At 39.0% G+C, this 25,415-nt stretch overlaps 1 pseudogene; it reads right to left on the bottom strand.

Moving 5' to 3' along the window:
- Positions 1-16,761: 16,761 nt before the first annotated feature.
- Positions 16,762-25,415, bottom strand: part of LOC149127576 (dimethyladenosine transferase 2, mitochondrial pseudogene) — a 30,728-nt pseudogene continuing 22,074 nt past the window's right edge.

Raw genomic sequence — 25,415 nt, 5'->3', positions numbered from 1 at the left:
TTAAAATATACAGCTATTGGTGAAGTTAGAGACAGATTTTGTGGGACTGTAAGTTAACTTTCAATAGGTAAACTAAGATGCAATTGGGTGTTAAGGAAATGAATATATTATATTATTTACGTGTAATGTGGCACGTTTCGTAATTATTTCAAAATATTGGAAGGTGAAGAACAGAATGAGATATATAGAGCATCTGATTGTACAATTACCTGAGATGGAAAATGCAAGGACTGGAGAAAATTTTTCCAGGCAGAAGGAATCAAGAAGTATTCTTATTGTGTGTTCTTGGAGATGTTGATTCATTATCCAAGTGTTGAGGTCAACTATAGAGTTCAATTCATGAATCTGAAACTCAACAATAAAGTTCATGCAAGAAATGAAAATGTAAGCATCTTCAGAAATTAAGTTTAGATAGGAAAATTAAATACAAATGAGTACATCAAGCCTAGGTCACTCCAATGTTTTGAGTAGGCATTCACAACATAAGAAATCTGAAAAGAGAATTCATAGTGTTTTTAAACATAGACAAAATATTACATGAAAAGTCCATGAAAAATGGAATTAAAAGCTGTTTATTGTGGTTCAGAAATTATTGAAATCCTTGCAGCTTTTTCATAATACATATATTTCATGACCTTCCTGATGACTTTAGGATGTATGGATTTCAGAAGTTTTTGAACCAAAATAAACTTACCTTTTAATTCCTTTTCCCCACAAATTTTTGAAATGACCTTGTATTTGTTTTCACAAACCATTATCTGTGATGTAGTCATTTCTTTATGAATATAGGCAAAGTTCACAATAATGTGAGCTAAAGGGCCATGCTACATTGTTTGTGCTTATACAAGCCTCAAAAATAGTTAATAGATTCACTATTAGCAGATCTCACTATTTAAAACACTGATAAAGAAACAGAAAGTAGTATACTAGCATATCCAAGGTTTAAAAGCATACATTGTTCTACTTGCAAGCCTATGATTTTGTTTCTATATATCATACTAAAGAAACTCATAAATCTCGCTAGATTTCCTGAGAATACCAGAACAAAAAAGAGAGCAACCTTTGTCATAAAGTATAGAAAAAAAAGCAAAAAAAAAAAAAAACCAGAAAAATATTGCATTTTAATTTAGATTAATAGCATTATTATGCCTGTCATCTTATAGGGGAAAAATATTTTTTATGGCCATAGACCTAAAATAAAATAACAGAATGATGTGTAGTTATGCTTCCTTAGACTGCCTTTCATTTGAATATTTGGCAGGTGAATAGGCGCTGGAGTGAAAAGATCTTAATAGACTTGCAGCATGATCAATGAGAAGGGCACATAACAAAAGGGACATTATTATTTATCATTTACACAGAACTTTAGGTTTGTGAATGGCTTTGAAAGGCTTTATTTTAAATGTATTATAAAAGTAGGCTAGGTAGATTAGTATGAATATATTTGCTGAAAAATGGGACAAACAAGGGAAGGTATTTGGGGCAGTTGCTAAGATGCCATTTGCGACTCCCATATCCCATACTGAAGAAGTACGTGGGTTTGAATCCTGGCTGTGTTTCTGATTCCAGCTCCCTGCTAATGCAAACCCCTGAAAAGTAGTAGGTGATGCCCCCAGGACATAGAAGGCATGGATTGAGTTCCTGGTTCTTAGTCTCAGTCAACCCCAGCCCCAGCTGATGCTGGCATTTAAGGAGTGAACCAGCAGATGGAAGATCTATCTTTCTACCTTGCCAATAAATAAACAAAAGTTAAAAAATGAAACAAGCATATGATGTTCTATCGACTATGGGGGACTACTTTTTCTGGCCAGAGAAAAATAAAGATGCAGGATACAACTTTCAACTTTAATCACACAGCATAGCCCTAAATTACTCCGAAATTTTTATTTTCTCTGGGATTCAGACTATCCTATTACAATAATTTAACAAATAATGCTAAGATTCATTTAATAATTCTGATTCTTTAGGACAGTTCTTTATATGTAGTTATCAATTAGTTGAATAATGACCTTAATAAACCCATTTACTTTCACCTAAAGTGGTTGTTCTCAAAATTTACTGCCCTAAATATTAATCTGAAGAGCTCCAAAAGCTTCCTAGTGGGGGCATTTGGCCTGGCAGTTAAGACACCTCTGTCCTGGACCACAGTGCCTAGATTAGACATTCAGATTTGACTCTTGCTCCTAACTCAAGTTTCCTACTAATATAGATGATTGGAGGTAGCAGTAATGGCTTAAATAGTTGGTTTCCTACCACCTACCCACCTGGATAAAGTCCTTACCTCCAGGCCTTGGCCCTGGCCCAGTCCTAAACATTACAGGTATTTCAAGAGTGAACAAACAGATAGGAGCTCTTTCTCTCCATCTGTTTGTCTCTCTCACTGGCCCAAATAAATAAAAATTTTAAAAAAATTTAAAAACTCATAAAATAAAACTTCCAGGATTTGCCATGGTATATCCTTAGACATGAGGTCTAAATATCTTAAAAAAAAAAAAAAAATGTCCTCAGTGGGACAGATATTTTGAATGGTGGTTAAAAGACAGATTGGGATGCCCGCATGCCATATCAGAGTACCTGGCCTTACTTCTAATTCCAAGTTCCTGTTAATGCACACCCTGGGAGGCAGCAGGTAATAGTCTAAGTCACTGGGTTCCTATTAGCCATATTGGAGACATGGATTGAGTTCCTGGTTCCTGTGTTTGGCTTGGCCCAGTCCTGGTTGTTGTATGTATTTGGGAAGTGAACCAGAACTCTTTGTCACTGTTTCTCTCCCTCTCTATCTGCCTTCCATATAAAAATAGAGAAATGGAGAAATTTTTAAAATTTCACAAGTGATTCCAATTGCATCCATATCTGATCACTAGTGACATAGAAAGGAAACAAAAACAAAAAAAAACATTAAATTGAATCAAGACATTAAATAAGTCACATGGCATCAGAGTGTGGAATGGATGGGTTACTCAAGGTCCTCACCTGTCAACAGGAGATACTTTTCCTCAATACATGGCTAACCTGCACATCACCTAAAAACACTGTCAGCTCAGTGCTGCACCTGATGCTAGATGTAATCATCTTCACCCTCTAACTTACTATAGGTGACAATCTTTGTGAAGGTTCCTTGTTTCAACATTACTGAAAAATCTGATTTTTTTCCGTGTAAAGACTGGGAATGACCATAGGAGAATACATTAGTTCTTTTTTTTTTTTCACCTGTCAGTTCTTCCTCTTTCTTGATATTGCCTCCATTTCCATTTTAGGTCACACACTCTCTTCTAAGCTGAGCATCTTCATCCTGTAGACCATTTATCTGACTATGTCAGAATAACCTTTATCAAAAACACAGATCCATGAGCCTAATCAAAGAAAAATTTCAACCAAACCTCTAGATTATCATGCTTCTTATACCTGCATGAAGGTTGGTTCTATTTTTTTGAATTTAATTTAATTGAGAAGCACAGAAAAAGAGAATGTGACAGAGAGCTCCCAGCCACTGGTTCACTTCCCAAACACCTGTAATAGTCAGGGCCATGGCAGGCCAAAGACAGGAGCCAGTGAAACAAACCAGGTCTGCCTCAGGACCAGTGTGGACCCAATTCACTGAGTTATCACAGCTGCCTCCCAGAGTCTGAATCAGAAGGAAGAGCCAGAGCTGGGTATAGGCACTCAGATCTGGGACAAGGACGTCTTAACTTCTGGTTAAAAACACCCTCTGAGAGGTGATTCTCATGCAACATGAGAACAACTGTGTTAAGCAATCCTTATGCCTTAGATCTTGCTTTGGGCGAAAGAGCAAATTTATTAATAAACAGTTTTGTACAAAATATTATGGGCCACTAGAGCTGTCTTCAGTTTTTGTTCTTCCTGTAGCTCAAGGTGAGTTACAGTCTTCCAAGCTGTCAATCACAGCTCTCTGCTCTCTAATCACTGTTCCCAGGTGTGCAAGGTTTAGTGACATGCAGCTTTTATGCCCACCTGTCTGCTTCGCATGCTCTCTCTGATGTTGTGCACAGCCATCAACATTTGCTATCAGTAATGCTTCATCCTGGCTTCCCATTAAAATCAACTGGTAAGATTTTTAAATTACTGATGCTTAGCATGACTTCCTAAGATTACAATTAAATTGTTCTGGGATAGAGCTCACACAAGGATTTTTTTTCTTCTTTTTAACCCTAGCTGATTATAATAGCCTATAAGATTTAAAACCACTGAGGTACTTGTTAGCAAAATAGTTTGCATTTTTATCAAAAACTCAGATTTTAGATTCATTATGATTCAAAGCATCAAGACTGGGACATAAGTATCAAGGGGTTAAGTCATTATATATACATAGCCTTACTACACAAATAGCAGAATACTGGAAAGAATAACAGCATCTCTCAGTTTGAAGAGTCCTGTTTTCAAGCTGCTGTTACATCCATCTTCAGAATTTCTTGCATAAGGATTGCAGATTGTAGACTGCTGCTTAGAAGAGGCACCCTGTTGGGAAAACTACATTACAATGCAATTAATAACCAAGATATTTCATTTTCCCCCTCCCTCTTAGATATCAATTGAAAAAAATATTGGTTTTAAGGATGTTAGCCAATCTTATACATTTGGGAATGTATAAAATACATGTACTTTTAAGTAGGTTTTAATCAAATAATAGATAAATGTGATGGGAAATATATGTTGTAGAGATAAGTTGGGGAGAAACAGTTAATTGTTTGCATTCAAGTAACCATTTCAGCACTTTACAGTAAGCAGTTTTGTTCCATATAAGAAGACAGATTTTTCAAAGCGGCTATTTTTGTTGATATTCCATCCAACATGTGAGCAGGGATCAGAGTGAAAATCTACTGCATGTACAAATGCAAATAGGTTTTAATAGTTTTTGTTAGATATTCAAGTTCTGCTGTTCATTACTGATGAAAGAAATGCATAGATGTGGCCGGTGCGGCGGCTCACTTGGCTAATCCTCTGCCTGTGGTGCTGGCACCCCAGGTTCTGGTCCTGGTTGGGGTGCCAGATTCTGTCCCAGTTGCTCCTCTTCCAGTCCAGCTCTCTGCTGTGGCCCAGGAGTGCAGTGGAGGATGGCCCAAGTCCTTGGGCCCTGCACCTGCATGGGAGACCAGGGGGAAGCACCTGGCTCCTGGCTTCAGATCAGCGCAGCGCGCTGACCATAGCGACCATTTGGGGGGTGAACCAACGGAAAGGAAGACTTTTCTCTGTCTCTCTCTCTCTCACTGTCTAAATCTGCCTGTCCAAAAAAAGAAAAGAAAGAAAAAAAGAAAAGAAAGAAAGAAAAAAAAAGAAATGCATAGATTTTAAGTGGTGATTTTGATGGGTTTTAACCAATCCAATAAATCCTCATCTACAATAATCCAGTATCTACCAGAGTGAGCAAATCATTGTCTGTATCACAAGGTCAATGTTGGCTTCCTGAGTTCAAATTCACAGCCACAGAGGGGCTTCAGCATGAGTGCTGGCACTCCTCAACTCCTCTTTGCGACGTCTCCTTCCCACATCATTTCCCCTCTCAGAAATTGTCATCCCTTGATCTTTATGATAGATTGAGGAAGGAAGATCTGTTTTCTGTAATTCTTTATGCTGTGTCAGGATGCCATCACTTCATAGCCAGGGAATAAAAACCCCTGCTAACGAATGTAGAGATTTCACTTGAGGAGCTAGAGCTTTGCACCAGTGATTGGCAATTTCTGGGATCCCTGCATGACTATAATTTCCACACGAAGCTAACTGAATCAAATAGGATGTCGAAGGTGAGGAAGAACCTCCCATAAATCACATTACATGGGTTGAGCTTAAAAAAATGTAGCCTTCCAGTGGAGGATGGCCCAAGTCCTTGGACCCTGCACATGCATGGGAGACCAGGAGGAAGTACCTGGCTCCTGGCTTCAGATTGGCGCAGCGCACCAGTCGTGACAGCCATTTTGGGGGTGAACCAACGAAGAAGGAAGACCTTTCTCTCTGTGTCTCTCTCTAACTGTCTAACTCTGCCTGTCAAAAAAAATAGTAGCCTTCTTTGCCATCCCCAGCCTAAACAGGGTAATAGGCAATAAGTTGTTCTGGGACCTTGGCTGTTACAGCCATTTCCAGATCCCTATCTGTTGCTGTCTTTCCAGGCTGCCTTGCCACTGTAATTTTAGCTTTTGTCGCTGGTGCCTTTACTATTTTGGGGTTTCTTCTGCAGCTCCACTCTTACAGTTTTACCATACTGCGCTTCACATTGGGAGTGGGGCATAGTCCTATAGCTCAACCCTGCCTGGCCTCACAGTCTCCTTTGAAGTATCAATTAAAACTGCCATGACCCCCTAACTCTGTTATTGTGTATGCCTCCCAAACCAGCACCACATGGACAATGCCAATAGCTGTCAACAACACGGTGCACCTGGAACTCCTTCATGAACTCACTCTACCCCAGATAATCATTGATACAGGTGTCCACTTCTTTGCCTCCCACGCAGCAGTGATAGGAGGGGCAACTGCAAAGAGGTGGCAGCCTTCAGAGACGTTATCCTATCATCTTACTTTTTACTTCTTTATTTGACATCAGAGCTACAGAGAGAGAGAGAGAGAGAGAGAGAATCTTTCATCCTCTGGTTCACTCCCCAGATGGCTACAATGGCCAGTGAGGGGCCACGCAGAAGTCAGAAGCCAGGAGATTCATCTGAGTCTCCCAAATGGGTGGCAGGAACTCTAACACTTAGGCCATCTTCTGCTGCTTTCCCAGGACATTAGTAGGGAGTTGCATCAGAACTAGAGCATCCCAGACATGAACTTGTGCTCATGAGGATGCTGGCATCACAGGTGATGGCCCTAGCTGCTACACCACAAAGCCAGCCCCAACACCTAACTTGTTAACACATATATGATGACCTTTTGCCTGAATTTGTATCTTTAGCTAGTAATTTCTTAATGGTATTTTCTATTTTTTTTTAAGGAGGCAATCTAGTGGTGAGTCCATGGAAGTGAGCTGAGAGGTATTCATGGCTTAAAAAGCCTCTTAATAACCTAGAAAGAGAGTAGATCAGTTTGGACTTGTCATCCCTCAGTGTTGAACACATCCCTTTGTTTCCCAGGCTTCCCTAGGCTTCCCTTGCTGATTGATTCAGTCCTGACATCTCAGACCATGAATCCAATCCAGGATTCTCTAGTATCCTCAGGGCCCTTCATAGTAGGATGTGCAAGGTTGACCATAAGAGATTTTCAGGGCTTAGCATGACAGCAGCCTGCTTATCACCTCAGACTCAGTCAGTAGCTGTCTGATATGACCATTCCTGACAGTTACCAATTGAAAGGAGGTTTGGAAAGTATATACAAAACAGAGGTTAGCAATAGAAAAAGAAAATCCTCTTGGTAAAAAAGCTATCAAACTATGTGATATTACCATAAATCAAAATACACTAGGTATCCGTATCTACTAGGGCCAGGACTTGCTGGATATTGTGTGGCCCCCGGTAGAAAGTGATATCAACATGTGGTCATTAGTCCACTGAGGCAGTCACAGAGTCTTTGGACCCAGGCCCTATCCCTAGTCATATGGTTGAAGCCAAGAGGGAGAAGAGTCCTCTTCTAAGGGAGATGCCATTGCTACTCCCCTTTCTCCATTTGCTCCTCACCTCAGAATATCCTGCAACTCCAGTGAGGGCTTGGAAGGGGTCTATTCTAACTCTTGCACCTGAATTGGTATTTCCTTTTCTTTTTGAAGGATAGGTTGGACTCTTGGCTACAGTGAGCTGTTTTCACAATCCCATCAGGCCCAAGTTGTATTGTTCATCTCTTTGCCTTCTAGACTTCTTTACCAGCCAGAATCACAGATCAGTTTCTCCTAAATTAGCCATGGATTGGGTAGCCCTCTGTCCCGTGGCCCCCATCATTGGAGAACAAAACAACATCATTCCTCACCATTTGATAAGGGTGGATTGTAAATTTCTGTCCTTCATTGACCTGTAAAAACAACCACATTGGGTTCTGCAAATTCTTCCAGACAAGTTGTACACATCATCCCTTTCTTTAGTCTGTTCCTAACATCTCTGCAGCACATTTTATCAGCCTGCGTGAGCTTTACCTGTCACTCTAGCCTCACATTCACATGGCAGTGCAAGGGCCACTTTAGCCTTTGTTCTTTAGCAGGACTTTTTCTCTGTGATCATATAGGGTTCCTAACAAACCCACAGGTGTTTTAGGGTACCTCCATATTCACAGGTGTTTCCCAACAGTTCTGCAGCCTGGCAACCTAAGAGCCACATTAAATCTGTGGCCTGAGATTTCCTCTAGTTGACAATTCTCCCACTTTAGAAGTTCCTATCTGCCCCAGTTGACTTTGCCACAAGGGAAGTCTTTAGAATGTCCTGCTGACTAAGCCAGTTGTCCTGCCATGGGAGCCCAAGTTCTGAGAGTGCTCACATATAAGGTTCATTAATTCCAAAGAAACCATCCAAATGTCCAATTGTGAGAGACATGAACTTTACATATGGGAGGGACTGCTGGTGTTTAGTTGGTCAGTGAGTTGCACCTCCAGCCCAGTACACAACAATGCATTCCACAAGGCTATCAACTCAAAGACACTTGCTGCAGCTGTATGTAGTGTACCTTCCCGTCTTCTTTACCAGATTCTACTTAAGATGTTTAAAGGAAGGAGGCCTATCCCAGATGCCACCCTCAGGGCATAGAGTGCACTTTCTAATGAGGACTGGAAGTCTTATGAGCTTTCCCTACAGCCTCACAAAGTGACTTTCCCATTTTGACATTTATTGTATATTTAGCAATGTGCTTTGTTCCCTATTCACTACTATTATTTTGGATCAATTAAATATGTGTTGGAGTTGTGTTTTTTTTAATCCCCTTTTGATATTTTAGCTATTTCTCATTTTGTTATTTTAGTGGTACCCATATATATCACAATATGTATTTTTATTTTACAATACTGTAGGTTCAAACAACATTATACAACTTTATAAATGGTATAAAAAACCTATTTGAATTTTATGCTTATATTGTTTTCTTAGTTTTGTATGTATGCTATAAATGCCACATTGCATTGCTATTATTATAGCTTTTAATGACATTATTCTTAGAAAGAAAATTTTTATTAAAATATTTTAATTTCTAAAAAGGTATATTAAAATTTACATAATTTCATTGTACAGTAATTGATAGTACATTCCAACAAACTGAAAGATGAAGTCAACAGCTTAAATTTAAGCTTATTGTCTAAGCTTACTGATGTACAAACTCCGCCCTCTTCTCACTCCCCACCCTCAGAAGGATGCCACTCTGAAAGTGGGATATTTAAATTAATACAAAGTAAAATGTTCAGCCAAAAAGAGTTTTAAAGTAAACTAAATTTCCTTAAGACATTCTGGTCTGGCTGAAAAGCCCATGAGAGCATTTCAGGCATGGAAAGCCAAGACACTAGCAAAAAATGTCCTATGTGAAGGACATTTGTGGGTGAGACCCCAGTGGAAAGAAATGGTCATCAAAGAAGGAGGTATTTTTTGCTAAAGAGAGGCGATAACTTCTACTTTGCTTATGGCCTTTTCAAAATTCTGATGGAGTTTGTGTATTCAAAAGTTTTCCATAGCCTAGGTGGCTTATGTCAAGAGACTTGGGTGATCACTGATGTCATACATGAGTGTTAATTGTTAAATTAACAACAGGAGTGAGTCACTCTGCACTAACTCCCCACACAGGACCTCTGTCCTCAATGAGTTGTATTATGAGAGTTAACAGTAAAACTTGTTCTCAAATATTTATCTCATTTTAGTGTATCAAGTGGAGGATATTCCTATGTCCCATAAATTTTAGTTATACCTAAGTGTCCAGCTTCATTGCTTGTTTTCATAGGTGCTTCCTTAATTAATGATAAAACTTGTCCTTGAAGAGCCAAAGGGACTCTCTTTTGAAACAATAAAAAGCAGCCTCCCTTTCCCATAGCAGACTGAGTCCTTGTAAAAGCAGGCATTCAGGCATTCCAGAGACATCAAAGCTTACCAAGGACAGCGAGCTCAGCAGACCAAGGGCAGCTCAGTAGAGATTATCAAATGAGGTAACACCCTGAACCTAAGCCAAACGGAGACCCCCCCACCCTGCCAATCCCACAAGGCCCCACACCCTAAGCCCTTGCTGAGGTAGCTTCCCTTTAAAAGCATCCCTGAACAAAGACCTGGGACTTTCCTCCTTCCTCCACTGCACCAGTTGCTTGGATGAAGTCCCTGTCGCGGCTTGTAGCTTTATAATGAAAATCTTGCTTTTGCATTTCGGTGAGATCTGGTCACTGATTGTGGGGAGCAACTGGGAGCAACTCGGACTAGACTAAGTTACTGGAATTAAGACTTATTCTATGCATCTGCTTTCCCACAATATGGCGCTGAGAAGGGAAACAGCTTCTACACAGCTGCCTCCAGTTCAACCAATAAACTGTGGGACCTGCTCCTGATTGGAGGAGAGTAGCGTACTCGGTGTGTGGGTAGCAGAGTTGGGATTGGCGGAGGAGGACTATAAAGGAGGAGAGAGACGGCATGCACCAGAAACATCTAAGGGGAACATCTGAAGGAACACCTGTGCAGCCCCCGAGAGAGCCGGCCGGCGGTGTGCCGCTCCCCCGCGGAAGTGGGGAATGTGGCAGGGGGAACCGCCCTTCCACGGAGGTAGAAGGGACGGTAGCCAACCCGGGAAGAACCAGCAGCAAACCCGGGAAGGGCCGAGCAGACGAAAGAACAGCGCAGGGTCCTGTGTCGTTCCTCCACGAAGACGGGGAGCGACAACTGATAGCTTCTTGGGGATCCACTTATCTGGGCATAATATCTGGGGGCTCATTCCGGGATCCTCAGAAGTCCCCAGTGGCCTTGACCCCAAAGGTTTATACCAGTCAACTGGGTGAGTTCATTAGTCTATTTGTTCTTTGTCTATCTGTATCTAACTTTCAATTCTGATCCTGTTGGTGCAGCTGCCATTGCATCTGGAATGTGTTTTGGGACTGGGTCCCACTTGGATTTGTAGGGATGAAGAAGGAACTCTGTTGTTCCCGAGCGCACACGCTGGGCAGAGTTCTCATACCATTCTGGTGTCACGTGGGTTCGAGTCCCATATGGGCATCACCATTTGTACTCTGTATCTCGAAATTCTTCCAGTCTGGGACCTGGGGAAGGAGGGTCCAATCTGTAGTCTGGGTGAGGATTCTGAGACCATTTGTCCACGGAAACTCTAACTCTGTACAGGCCCTGTGTTTGATCATCTTTTTGTTAAGTGGTGTTTGTCTTGTGTTATTTCTGTTGATGACTGACATAACTGGACAGAGCATGGGGGCAACTCCACCCTCTCCACTGGATCTAACCCTGGCACATTGGAAAGATGTTAAATAGGTAACTCATGGTAACAATGTAAATGTTAAAAAGAACAATTGCAATTGGGTTAATTTCTGTTCCTCAGAATGGCCCACTTTCGATGTGGGCTGGCCTAGGGAAGGAACTTTTAACCTGAGTGTTATTTCCAGAGTTGAAGATTTGGTCTTTCAGGCCCAGCCAGATAGCATGGTGGCTCTGCCTCTTAGACAGGCAGGAATGGTGGATGCTGATGGTGACAAGTCTCTTTGTCATGCTAGAGAAAAACTGGACCCTGGAGGCTACCCAGAAAGCTGTACCGAGGCAAAGCAGAGCCCCACAGCACAAGGTAAGGAGAGACTCCATGTCTATCACCAGGCTCTGTTGGCGTGTCTCAAAGGGGCAGTGCACAAGACTGGTGCAAAATTTGAAATTGGCTTTTGGCGCAAAATTTGAATTTGGCCTTAGAGACTGGCGCGGACTGGGTAACTCTCCTCCCCCTTGCCTTATCTCAGAATTTGTACTTTATCTTAGAACCAGGTCTGGTCCAAAGTCTACTCTCCCTATATTATCAATGAAACAAATTGGGTAGCCCACGCTTCTGATGGCTCTTTTGTTTTATCTCAAACAAGCCAGAATATATTGCTTTGTAACTTGCTGAACTTATTTTGCAATTTGTTTTAAGAAATTTCTGGATGGTCAGTACTCAATAAAACAGTAATAGGTAATTAGCTCTTGTTTTAGATAAATGTAATTTTAATTTAATTTAATTCAAATAAAGATATATAATATCAGCATCTTAAGTCATTTAGGTGTAATTGCTAATTCAAACTGGGTAAAGACAAATGAGATAAATGTGTCTAAATGTAAACTTTGGTACTCTCAACATCTTATGTTCTATAGAAAAACTACTTGAATTTGCTAACGTGTTTTCATAGATTGTCCATATAGAAAATAGTTCAACATCATTTAAAAGTAATTAATGCTGAAAATTGATGTGTTACCTTATTTAGAAATGTTGTCTTAATTTGGAGATTTTTAATAGGTTATTTCAAAATGTAAAGCAAGAAAATTCACAGATGGAAAACATCACAAGTATAGAGATACGTGCTTAGTAAAAAAGGTTAAAAAGAAAAGTTGTTTTTTTTTTTTTTAAGTAAAGACAGGACTTGGTTTACAAAAATTACTTCATCCTAATGGCTAGTTTACTCTAGACTGAAATAAAAATGAGAAAATGTTTCAAGTAAGTTCAACAGGGTGTGTGGAAGTCACAAAAAGTTATGAAGCAAAAAATTTTTAGATACAAAAGCTATTACTGATTCTCTGTTAAAGCAATGAGTTAAAGTAATCTATTATGTTCTCTTGATGCCTCTGTTAAATTCTAATTGTTTAAAAACAACTGAGTTTTTATTATTTAAATATGTGCTTATTTTCAAACATTTGAATAATCACCTTGTGACAATAATCAAATTTGGTCTGTATTACCTCATGATATAAAATAATATTGATACAAATGTCTGAAAAGTCTGGTAATCTAGTGTTACTAAACATAATGATCATCTTGGTGAGTGGGCCCCAGAGGCCTAAAAGAGTTAAGTGTGCCTTGTAAAATCCTATAGTTGCTTTCAAAAATGCTATGTAAAGTAAACAAGTGTCTCTTGTTGGTTAACAAGTTTGTCATTTTAAATATGACAACTTGAGGTCTCTTGTCATCCGCATTTTTGTATATGAGATTTACTGTTCGTAAAACTAAAGCTGTTGGTTCTGTGTTTAACTGTCCTCCTATAGGTTACAATGGACTTTTTCCAGCCACATCTATTGTATTCAGCCCTTTAGGATGACTCTCTAAACTGATAAAGCCAATAATGTATTACAGGTACCAACTGAGAAAAAGTATAGTTAACTAAGTTTACTGAGATCAGAAAGTAATTCAAATCAATTGGCGATTTACAAGAAAAGGGTAAAGATTTTAACAGCTATTACTGAAACTGCTTTATTGTTCTGACATATATGACCCCATAGTTTGCTGTGGAACTAAATGCATCTATCTGAATGTAGTTAACCTTTAAATCAACTCCTCTGTATCGTTTATGTATCTTTTTCTAATGCGTCTGCTAGTCTAAATGTTCTGTATACAAAAAAGTTATCTCAAGTGTTACCTATTGCTGTAGCGCTTGATTTTATTATAATCTGTAACAATGTTTTCTGTAAGTTTAAACAGCTAAAGTCAATCAAAAATTCGTGTAACCTAAATCTCTTTAAACTTGTTAAAAGAGAAAAACTAGAAACATTTTATATACTTGTGCTTAAATTTGCTGGTTAAACAAGCTATATCGTATTGGGTATTTAAGAGATGTTTCTGAGTACATGTACTCTTAAAATTTGTAAAGGACATTGGACCTACTGGTAGGTGTTTTCCTAAATTGTTGTCTAATGTTTGAATCTGCTTGCTAAGTTTTCATTTGATATTACTCTTGAAATGTTTGTGCATGTAAGAGCTGCCCTGCCTTTTTGACCCTATTGCCCTATATGAATATTCCTGTGAGATTACTTAATTACTTGGATTAAAGACTAGTGTAGGAAATTAAAGCCACTGCCAGGCAACACCACACAGAGTAACGTATCTGTTTTGCCTCTGGTGGTGCAAGGTTTTTAACATTGGCTGGTAACTGGTAAGATTTTGTAGTGACAATCTGGCAGTATCCTATTTGGGTAAGGACATAAGTCAGTTCTGTTAAAGGTAAACCATGTTCAGGAATCAGAGTAACTCAGCCCAGCTAAATATTCATCAGAAACATGCCTATGACTATAGACTTCTAGAAAAATTAGAGCACCCCCTTGACTTGCATTCTCTGGTCTGCTTTTACAAGAACCGGGAGGAAAAGAGAGCTGGGCATCAGAAGCAATGTGAAGATGGGTGGCAGGCCAATTACAGGCAGCTCTGTACAGTGATCTGCCCTCAGGGAGACCCAATGGGCCAGTCTACTGCAGTGACTTTTGATGTAGAAGGCCTGGGCTTCAGCAGAAGTCAGCTTATAAAGAACCCTGGCAGCTCTGCCAGCCAAGAGTTGGATCACTAAAAATGGACCTTCCCTGGAGTCAAAGGACTTCAGGTCAGAGCCACAGATCTTATTGTCTCTAAGCTGAAAAGCCCTTCACTCAGCCCAGCCTCCAAAGTGACCACCGCTGTTGAGAGAATGGCCAAGTAGGGTCAGTAACATTGCAAACAGAGCTGTAAATTTCCTGTTGAAGATGCCACCTGCCTTTTCCTGGCCAGCTCTCCTCCCAGGCCAGGTAAGTAATAAAAGTCAACAGGTTCCTTCCCCAAGGAGGTTCATACCTCCCTTAAAATGTACCCTATGTAAAGAGATAGATAGGTCTAGACCCCTTAACTTACAGGGCCTAAAGCCCATCAGGTTCTTATCAAGCCCCTTCTCTCAGGTTTTCTTTGCCTCTCAATCAGAAAACTTATAACACCTTTCTTGACTCCTCTAATAGCAACTCTGTCCTTTGTTCTGGACCCTGTCTGGCCCACTCCTGGGCCTCATTCCTTTGTAATTTTATTGCTTATTAAAGTCAGTGTATACAGACAGTGTGGGGACAGCAGTAGTATCTCTTAAATAGTATTACCATAAGTAGTGTACTTCAAAATGTAAATTAACTTCTTTAAAACTGTGACTTTAACATCTGTGTAATTAGTGATATGGTATCTAATCTCCATTATCAAGATAATTCATTATTAGGTAAATTTGGCTAGTAGGGAGTACAGTTCTGTGAGCAGTGTTTCCTATTAAATATCAACTACTGTCTCAGTTACACATAGCAGCAGCAGCTCCGCCTTGTTCAGGAAAAGTATGTGCACAAAGTTAAAAAGTTAAAGATTATTGAAAATAACTATTCATTATTCTGTGTATAAAAGCAGAGCAGAAGTTAAATGCTGAGGATTTCTGTAAATTCTTTGTTCTCTGTAGTAGATTGCTGTTTATACTCCCAGCATGTGTGTACTGATAATCCTCTCCCACACTAATGAGTGACTTTTCTCCCAGTCTTGGCTGGAATCTGCTTTATTCTCACCCTGTCTGTATACTACAGTGTCTGTTTAAGTGTTTACAGCTGGTGATGGAGCGAACCAAGGTTTCAGCAACTGGGCAGTCAACCAAATGCTACTATAGGAATGTGCTCAGCTCCCCACCCAGGAGACAGTGGCTTAAGACATCACCCCATGCCAGCGAAGAGTGCCTCATTGCCCACATCAGTAGGGGTGGCTCTGAAGACGAATAGTCATCCCTCTGCCCCTCCTGGACTTTTGGGACTGATGTGGTGGGCTGTGCACCAATCTGGAAAAAAATGCTGCTTTTATGCCGATCACTCAGGCCTAATAAAAGATAAAAAAATAAAATAAAATAAAGCATTACATGGAGGTCTTGTGTCTCATAAGTTATAGTTATGTCTAATTGCTTGCAAGATATGTATCATTCTTGGGTGTTTCTTTAAAGTTAATTAAGTTTCTCAAAAAAAAACAAGGAAGTGAAATTTACTTTGAGATGCAATGACTTTTTTTTTTTTTTTTTTGACAGGCAGTGTTAGATAGTGAGAGAGAGAGAGAGAGAGACAGAGAAAGGTCTTCTTTCCATTGGTTCACCCCCCAAATGGCCGCTATGGCCAGCACACTGTGCCCATCCAAAGCCAGGAGCCAGGTGCTTCCCCCTGGTCTCCCATGTGTGTGCAGGATCCAAGCACTTGGGCCATCCGCCACTGCCTTCCCGGGCCACAGCAGAGAGCTGGACTGGAAGGGGGCAACCAGGACAGAATCCAGCACCCCAACTGGGACTAGAACCCGAGGTGCTCGAGTCGCAGGCGAGGATTAGCCTAGTGAGTCGTGACACCAGCCGAAATGCAATGACTTTCAACAGCCCTTGTCTCAACTGTTGAAGAACAGGTTTTTTTTCTTTCTTGCAAATTGTTGAACTGTTTACTTAGTATAGAGTTGGTCTTCTGTCTATAAAGTTAATTGAAAATAAATCTTAGTGGAGGATGGTCCTGGGAATGGGAGAGGGAGGAGCAGGAAGTACAGCTGTGTGGGAGGGCAGATATATTCCAATATTTCTATATTCCTAAAGTTGCACTTATGAAATGCATGAAGTTTGTATTCTTTAAATAAAATTTTTTTTTGGAGAAAAGATAAAATAAATTTTGACTGGCAATACTCACAACTACAGTTTACAGTAGACAGACATTTTAAAGCAAAACAAATTCAATTGAATCAAACCCACAATTAGCTGAAGTTTTCATTTTATTCAGCTGTGAATAAAACAGCAATCACTGTTTTATCCAATAGATGAGTGGAATCAGCTTCAGAATGTTCTGCCTAGGGTGTGCCAAAGAAGAACAGTTTTTTTTTCAGTTGAAAGCAGAAAAGCTTTCCAAGCTCAGTTCTTTCTCATTTGCTATAATTTCCAGATGAATGAACTGCTCCAGCTAATGTCTTGACAGCCCAGTTCCCTACATATGTGCTTCCCATGCTGTCATCATGTAGCTATTGATGGATATAGTCTTTGGAGCACTCTATGGTCTCAAAAAGGTATTTGAAGTTTTGAGGGTACATATTAGTTATTTTCACCCTTATTTTCTCTCGTTTGCATCAATATACCCACTGCATCAAATGAACTCAATGACCTTAAATGTTCCTTTAGCTTTACATTGCGCCTCCCAAAACAATGGTCTACCACAAAAAAATACATCCTAGTTAATCGGAGTTAAATTTTCTGTAGATAAACTTCAACATGGGGTCATTCGAATGAAATACAGGTTTTGTTTTATCAGTTCTAAGGGATCTCAACACTTTGGCTTTTCCAGTTGCCCATTTTGGGTATATCCATCAAATGATGACCAAGGCTCCATGTGCAGAATCTTAATCTCACAAGCTACCTGCCAGAGCACATTACATACGCCATACGCTTGGATGTTTATTTTCACTTATAAACAAATTTTAGTTCCCTCGTCCATACCACTATATAGAAGTACAGGGATATAGGTTATGTAAAAGATTCCAAAGTACCTTCCTTTCACTTTTAATTGGGAAGGTTCCAAAATTTTTTAAGGGGATACCTTCTAACCAAGGAAGTGACTTTATTCCTAGATCTGAAAGAGCACATGTGAGATCATGACAGGTGGTCTTAACTAGTTCAATTGAAGTTAGGGTCCAATTTAAAGACCTCTCAGTGAGCTACTTATAGTTTTCCATCCATATTATTTTCTAAGGACTCCAAATGCAGAATGAAAGTCCTATCACTTTCAAGTGCAACCACTGTGGCACCAATTTCACGTGATGCCCAAGTCAGGATTCCAGGACTTGGACTGCACTCAAGGACCAGATGGGGAGGGTTTTCTTGTTTGTTTCCCTCTTAAGATTTGCGCAAAGATCTCAACCAATCTCCAACTGGTCAGGTTACTTAGGCTCCAAGCGGTGCTTGGACAGCTATGGAAGGGAGTCCCCTAACTCAGGATAGGGCAACAGAGGTGGAAAATAATCAAACAAGCCACACAACTTGGGTCTGTTGTTCTAGTCACTCTGGTCCTTGAAATGCAAACATGACCAGAGCCTGCCCAGACTAAGGGCGCCAGCCACAGAGGAAGCCCTGCCTATGGGACCCACAGTGTCGCCTCTAAGGTTTCCCCACTTGTGACCTAGGGTCGCTATTTCAGTGAACACCCATGGAAGACATCACAGCTGCAACATCCCTGGACGGGTCTTGTAAAGAAATTAAGCACAAGAACCCCTTTTGCATATTCCCAGTTATTTTCCATTTCCTGTACTCAGGGATTCATTGTTATAGATCTGGAATTCTGTAAGGTTACTATAGCTAAAAGTGCTTCTTTCAGAATTTCTTATAGTATTAGTCTACTGGATAAAATCTGTTAGCATTCTGTGTCAGAAGATGCCTTTGTGAATGTCATTATTAGTATCATTTTCTCCTATTTTAAGTCATTTTCCCCCTGATTTATAATTCTAAGAATGTGACTTTAGATCTTAGCAGTTTGTCTCTGATGTGTGTATGAGTGTGTGTGTATGTGTGTGCATGTATATTTTGTATTTATTCATTTATCCTACTTGTATACTCAGTGAGCTTGGAACCCTGGATTTTTTAATTAATTTTATGAAGTTTTTTTGCCATTATTTCCTTATATATTTCTTCTTACTCATTGTATTGCTTTTCTCCTTTTGATAATTCATTGCACAGTCCTTAAATTTGTCAATATTTCATCACCCTGGATTCCCTGTTTACTCTTCTACTTTTCTATTCTTAGTTTTGTTTGTACACTTTTTCTTCAAGGATTTTTCTTTACTAATCTTCTTAAGTTCATAAATGAACTATTTATATCTGATTCTTTTTATACTACCATTTCTATTTGTTCTTTTATGCAATGTCCAGATCTCAGCCAATATTTTCATCTCTTCATTCATTAAATCTTTTCACCTTTTCCACAAAATCACTTCATTTTAATAATGGTTAATTCACATTTGTTCTACTAATCCCAATATCTGGGCCATCTCCGGATCTACTTATAATGATCATTTCTGCTTCTGACAATGGCACATATTTTCCTTATTGTGAATATATTCATTATGAGTTTTGATTACATGTTGTAATTATTGTCTAAAAGAATAATAAAGAGTGAAGTAAATAATTTTTAATCCCAGAAAGAGACTTACCCTTTCCTATGTAGGCTAATAGAATGAGAGTGTATGTGAATTTACTGATGTAATTCTAGGCTTTATTTAAGTTTTAATTATAATCAGTTTGCACTCACTTTTAAGATTTAAGGCTGGGTTTAGACCTTTTCCTTCAGCAGGGTGTGGGATCTGACCTTCGATATGATTCAGAAGATCTTCTTATGCTTTGATGTTGAGCTATGCTTTTTCAAGAAATGGAAATGGCTCTTTGATTTGCTGCTTTGCATCTTGTTTTGGGGTTGTTAACAGAATTTTCTCCACTCCTCTTCTCACGCAATCATTGCTTTCTGAGTCTCCCCAGTGATATTGCTATGTCAGCTGCTATGATTGGGACCCTACTCTTCTCCTACGTAGATGAAAATACATCTTACCTGCAGGATTCACTTCATGTTAGGCCTGAACGCCTTTTGCAGGGCTTCCCTGAGGCTTCTTCTCTGCACTTTGACATGGGACATTTGGTGAGGAGTGGCAAGAACCTTTGTCTCTGACAAGACATTTATTTATTTTCAATTTCTTTACTTACATTTGAGTTGTGTAGTAAAAAAGCCTAAATAAATCAAATAAATTCAGTAATGAATCTTAGAATGATAAAAAAAAAGTACTATATTTTGTACCAGATGCTTTTCAAGGGCTAATGCAGCAATACAAAGGACCTGAGGCACAACATTGCTTAAGAACTGACAAGCATTCACTGACTATTTTGTGAAAATACACAGGGACAGTGCCTGTTTTTATAATATTTTAAAGAAAGAATCTATTCAGCAAGATAATGATTATTTTAGGATAAATCAAAATATTTTTAAAACTGATATTTGATTATCCCTTATTCATAATACTTAATTTTGTTTTGTCATTACAACTTAAACTTTAAGCTACTCAGGCAGATAACAGATTCTTTTGTGTATTTGCGGACATTATCATTTCTTAAGTAATCATTTCAATAATCCTTAAAATCAGAATGTATTAATCAACAGGCAATTGAAAAAGATGTTCAACACTCTCACATTTAGGAGAAAATCTGTAATTATTTAGACATTTCCCTAGATGCTAGATTATTTGGAATTCTTCATTTTGCAAAATACTCATTCAGATATTTATGAAAAACATAAAATACAACTTTTGGAGTGTTTTCTAGCTGTTACAGTGTTCTTTATTTGGAAGACAGATTGCTGGGTGAAAAAATTACTCTAGGAATATGGTTTATGTTATAAAATTGTGCAATTATTATTTCAAGTTATTTTGAGAAGTTGCAATCTGTTGAATTTAGATAATGAAACTCTGACAGATTTTGTATGATTTCAGTAAATAGACACTTGATAATTGCATGTTTTCAGTAGCCTATCTTGAGACTCTCTCTAAGAAATTAAATTCTTGACTTTCTTTTCTCCTTTCATAAAATTCCAGGAAATTCGATTTGTGTCTCCATTGAATCACATTCAGAGAACAGAGAAAGGGCACTAGAATAAGATTTGCTCCAGCCTGGTAAAACAGTTCCAGCAATGGCCCAACACAGATATATAAACTGCCACAAAGCCAGGGCCACAATACACATTCTACTTCTGGATCTTAAATGGCCCTATCTTTTGTAGAGGTTATATTTCAGGCATTGTAGTTGCTATCATAATTAGCAGCACCTATCGGATATGGACATATTTTGGGGTCTGAATGCAGTCAGGGGTTAATATAAACTGTGTGGTCTGAACACTGTAGTTGTCAGTAGTCTAAAAACTGCTTCTGATTTATATGAAAAATAGCTTTCACAAAAGAAGTTCAGCAATTTTTTTTCCAATTAAAATAGTATTCTCAGATAGAACCAAGGGACCTAAGAATTGTCTTAGAAGTATTTCCACGTGGTGTAGAGTGAGCAACTTATATTGCATGAGGGCGGAGCTACCTGTGGAAAGAAGACAAGATGGCGGGGGAGGGCCTGGGGCTGTGGCTGCCTATGGAGCCATCATCCCATATAGGCGCTGGTTTGAGTCCCGGCTGCTCCACCTCTGATCCAGCTCTCTGATATGGTCTGGGAAAGCAGTAGAAGATGGCCCAAGTCCTTGGGCACCTTACCCATGTGAGAGACCCAGAAGAAGCTCCTGGCTCCTGGCTTTGGGATAGGTGCAACTTCGATCATTGCAGCCATCTGGGGAATGAACCATCAGAAGAAAGACTTCTTTCTCTCTCTCTCTCTGCCTCTGCCTCTCTGTAACTTTGCCTTTCAAATAAATAAATAGAATTAAAAAAAAAAAGACAAGATGTATATACCTTGATTATGGGTATACACAGACTGTTTCAATTGTTTCATGCTTTTATTCATGTTGAATAGTTTCAGATGAAAATAAAATTGGTTCAAATTAAGCAACCAATTAACTAAAATAGATGATACCTCAAGCAATCATTTAATTAATTTAATTAAAATTTAATTAATTAAACTATTAAATTGAATAGTGAAAACAGAACAGTAAGTTTGGCGCCACGGCTCACTTGGCTAATCCTCCACCTGCTGCTTAGGCACCCTGGGTTCTAGTCCTGGTTGGGGCGCCAGATTCTGTCCTGGTTGCTCCTCTTCCAGTCCGCTCTCTGCTATGGCCCGGGAGTACAGTGGAGGATGGCCCAGGTCCTTGGGCCCTGCACCAGCATGGGACACTGGGAGGAGGCACCTGGCTCCTGGCTTTGGATCGGCCCAGCATGCCAGCCATTAGTGGCCACTTGGGGGGTGAACCAATGGAAAAGTAAGACCTTTCTCTCTGTCTCTCTCTCTCTCACTGTCTAACTCTGCCTGTCAAAAACAAAAACAAAAACAAAAAAACAGAACAGTTGACCTTTATGTATTTTATACATATTTAATACTGATCATTTCTTTGGATTCTTTCAAAATAAGTTTAAGATTTCTGTCCTTATAAAATAACATATTTGACATATATATGCATATACATATAAATCAAATGTTCCCAAGTTGATTATATAGTGGTGCCTATGAAATCCAATCAAATGTACTTGGTATAGCATGGAGGTTTTCTAAATAAATATCCGGTCTTGATCTGAATTGTGTTAAAGTATTTTGCTTTTCTCTAATAACTGTATTTAATGAAACACTTTGTCAGAAACTAAAAAAATAAATAAATAAAATAGAAGCAACTAGAAGAAATTTCATGGTAGTTGATTTTCTGATATACAAAAGCAGAAAATAACAGACACAAATTTAGAAATTATATAAAATGTTGTGAGAAGTTAGAAATGTCAATAGAAAGTTAGTGAAGGGCTCTGTATGAATAAAGAACTTGGTGTTTGTATGAAACCTGCTATAGACTTTAGACAAAAGACATTGCCCAAAGAAAATGAAAAGATTGATATGGACAATAGGCCACATCCACAGGTAACCATATGAGAAACCAGGCTCTGGCACCATACCAGAACACACCACAAAGCAGCTTGTCTTGAGTGGTTAACAGCTGACCAGGGAGGCATAACCTGTCCTTTTTTTTTTTTTTTTTTTTTTTTTTTTTTTTTTTTTGACAGGTGACAGGCAGAGTGGACAGTGAGAGAGAGAGAGAGACAGAGAGAAAGGTCTTCCTTTGCCATTGGTTCACCCGCCAATGGCCACCGTGGATCCGCGCTGATCCGATGGCAGGAGCCAGATACTTATCCTGGTCTCCCATGGGGTGCAGGGCCCAAGTACTCGGGCCATCCTCCACTGCACTCCCTGGTCACAGCAGAGAGCTGGCCTGGAAGAGGAGCAACCAGGACAGAATCCAGCGCCCCGACCGGGACTAGAACCCGGTGTGCCGGCACCGCAGATAGAGGATTAGCTTAGTGAGCCGTGGCACCAGCCCGCATAACCTGTCTTAATGTTCAGGTCAATATGTCCCAACTCTTACACCCCTGAAATGGTCGACATGGTAACATTTATTAACTCATCAGGAGCCATGTCCTCTATGCAACAGACACAGACAAAACAAACCAGATCCCTGACATATTGAAACAACGTGGAAGAATTGATAAATTGATATGCACTCCTTAAATAAGCTCTGAATACCCAGACCTTGGTGGAATTCTCCCTGGAGGGCGCCACCTGGCAAGCAGGAATGTCTGTTTCTTTTGTTTTGCTCACCCCTGTGTTGTCTGTGTCATAATTCTTCATTGCCATGAGACAAAGAGCTGAATCTCAACTGCTGTAGCAATGCAAAAAAAAAAAAAAAATGGTTTAGTAACAAGAGCACCATCAAAGCCCTGTCTTGGAGGACTGAGAGATTATGGCATATTAAAGTAATGCAAATGCACAATTTGAACCCGGTGACACTTGGGGCATGAGTTGGGATATGATGAGGTTAATCTCAAATAGGCTTAGACATCAAGCTCAGTACTTCGTCATTTATCCTAGAATCAAAGTGATTCATTGAAAAAGAGTATACAGAACAAGGTAAAATTGCCACATTTAAAATGTATCAAGATTACTTGCTGAAACTGGTAGCAAATTCTGACTGAATTTTCAGAAGAAATTCTCCCAACCTAGCACACTAAATGTGTCCTCAAGGAATATAATACTTTTTCTTTTAATTCCATGTTTAAAATGGCAGTAACATCAATGGCACAAATGTCAAGAAACTTTATTCCAGAAGGCGAGATGAACTGCCACTGACATTTTCCCTGGAGGTATCTGGTAGGATAAAGCTGGGATTGTAACAGATGTCTGGCTTGGAGTACAAAAGGCAGGGCTTGAATGTTGCCAATACTTTTAAGGCCATATTAGAGACTTTCCACTTTTACCCTTTGTGATGTTTGGATCCCAAAAGACATCAATATGTGGAAAAAAGAAAAAAAAATTACAGAAAAACAAAGTGGAAATAAATGCCTATCTCAATGTCTTCTCTGAGTAGAACAGGTAAAATTAAGTACACATATCTTAACAATTTCTAACCAGATGCCCACATGCTCCTGAATCTGATTCTTTGGATAATACTGCCTGAGTTGTCCAAAGGACACAAACTAACATTTTATTTTAGTCTAGTCCCAAATTGTAGTGCTCCTAGGTGCCAGACAGAAAATGTTGAAAGATTAATAGAAATTATAATCAGGTATAATTTATTTACTATACATAAAATGTAAAGGAGATTTTGAAAGTAATACAAAGGTGAGGCTGGTGCTGTGGGGAAGTGGGTAAAGTCACTGCCTGTGGTGCTGGCATCCCATATGGGCAATGGTTCAAGACCCGGCTGCTCCACTTCCTATCCAGCTTTCTGTTATGGCCTGGGGGAGCAGTAGAAGATGGTCCAAGTCCTTGGGCCCCAGCACTCGTGTAGGAGACCCAGAAGAAACTCCTGGCTCCTGGTTTCAAATCAGCTCAGGTCTAGCCATCCTGGTCATTTGGGAAGGAACCAGTGGATGGGCGACCCCCCCCCCAACTTCTCTGCCTCTCCTTCTCTCTCTGTGGCTCTGACTTTCAAATAAATAAATAAATCTTAAAAAAAGAGAAAATGATACAAAGGTGTAGTAATCTATAAAAATTGAGCAAAAAGATTTTTACAAGAATATTTATGAATGTAAATATATTAACAAAATTGAAATGAGAGAAAATGAGTAACAGGTTTAATATTACTTAATAGTGAATTAATGAATAAAAAGACATGACTAAAGTTATTAGGAACAAGACATCTAAAAACAAATAAATGGAAAATATGTATGAGGAGTTAATAGCACGAAAGATAATGTAATTCACAAATATGTATAGTTGGATTTTTAGAATTAGTTAATATAAATTATGTAAAAGAAATAAGTAAGAAAAGAAAGGCACCAATGTTCAAATTCAGGATACTACAACAAGACATGAATCTTAAAAGTAATTTTAAAAAATTATTTTAACTTTGACACACAGTTGTCAAGCATTAAAACAGCCAGATGTTGCAAAAGACTTATAACCTAGTACATAAGGATTAGGTTTATAGATCATTGGTTAAATTCACAAACAAGGGAAACTTGCAAATATTAGCAAAACATCATCAAAGACCAGAGATGAAAATGTGGTAACATACTACTAAATATATACTCTGTCAAAATTTATTTCCAAAAATAGAGTATAATAAAGATATTCTCAGACAAGTAATTAATAAGAGGATTTACTTTCAAGGGTCTCTTCTTTTTTGAGATTATATATGTATATATAAATATATATATGAGTTATAGATACAGTATATATTTTTGAGTTATAGAAAGATAGATAAATTTGAGTTATATATATATTTTTTTTTTGAGTTATAGATAGAGGGAGAAACAGAGAGGTCTTCCATCTGCTGGTTACTCCCCAGATGGCTTCATTAGCTGGAGCTGGGCTGATCTGAAGGTAGGAGCCAGGAGCTTTCTTTAGGTCT

The sequence above is a fragment of the Oryctolagus cuniculus genome, chromosome 3 (genome assembly GCF_051225735.1).
Source record: "Oryctolagus cuniculus isolate XC-2025 breed Fujian yellow rabbit chromosome 3, ASM5122573v1, whole genome shotgun sequence".
Lineage (NCBI taxonomy): Eukaryota > Metazoa > Chordata > Mammalia > Lagomorpha > Leporidae > Oryctolagus > Oryctolagus cuniculus.
This window is presented reverse-complemented; position numbering and strand designations above follow the sequence as displayed.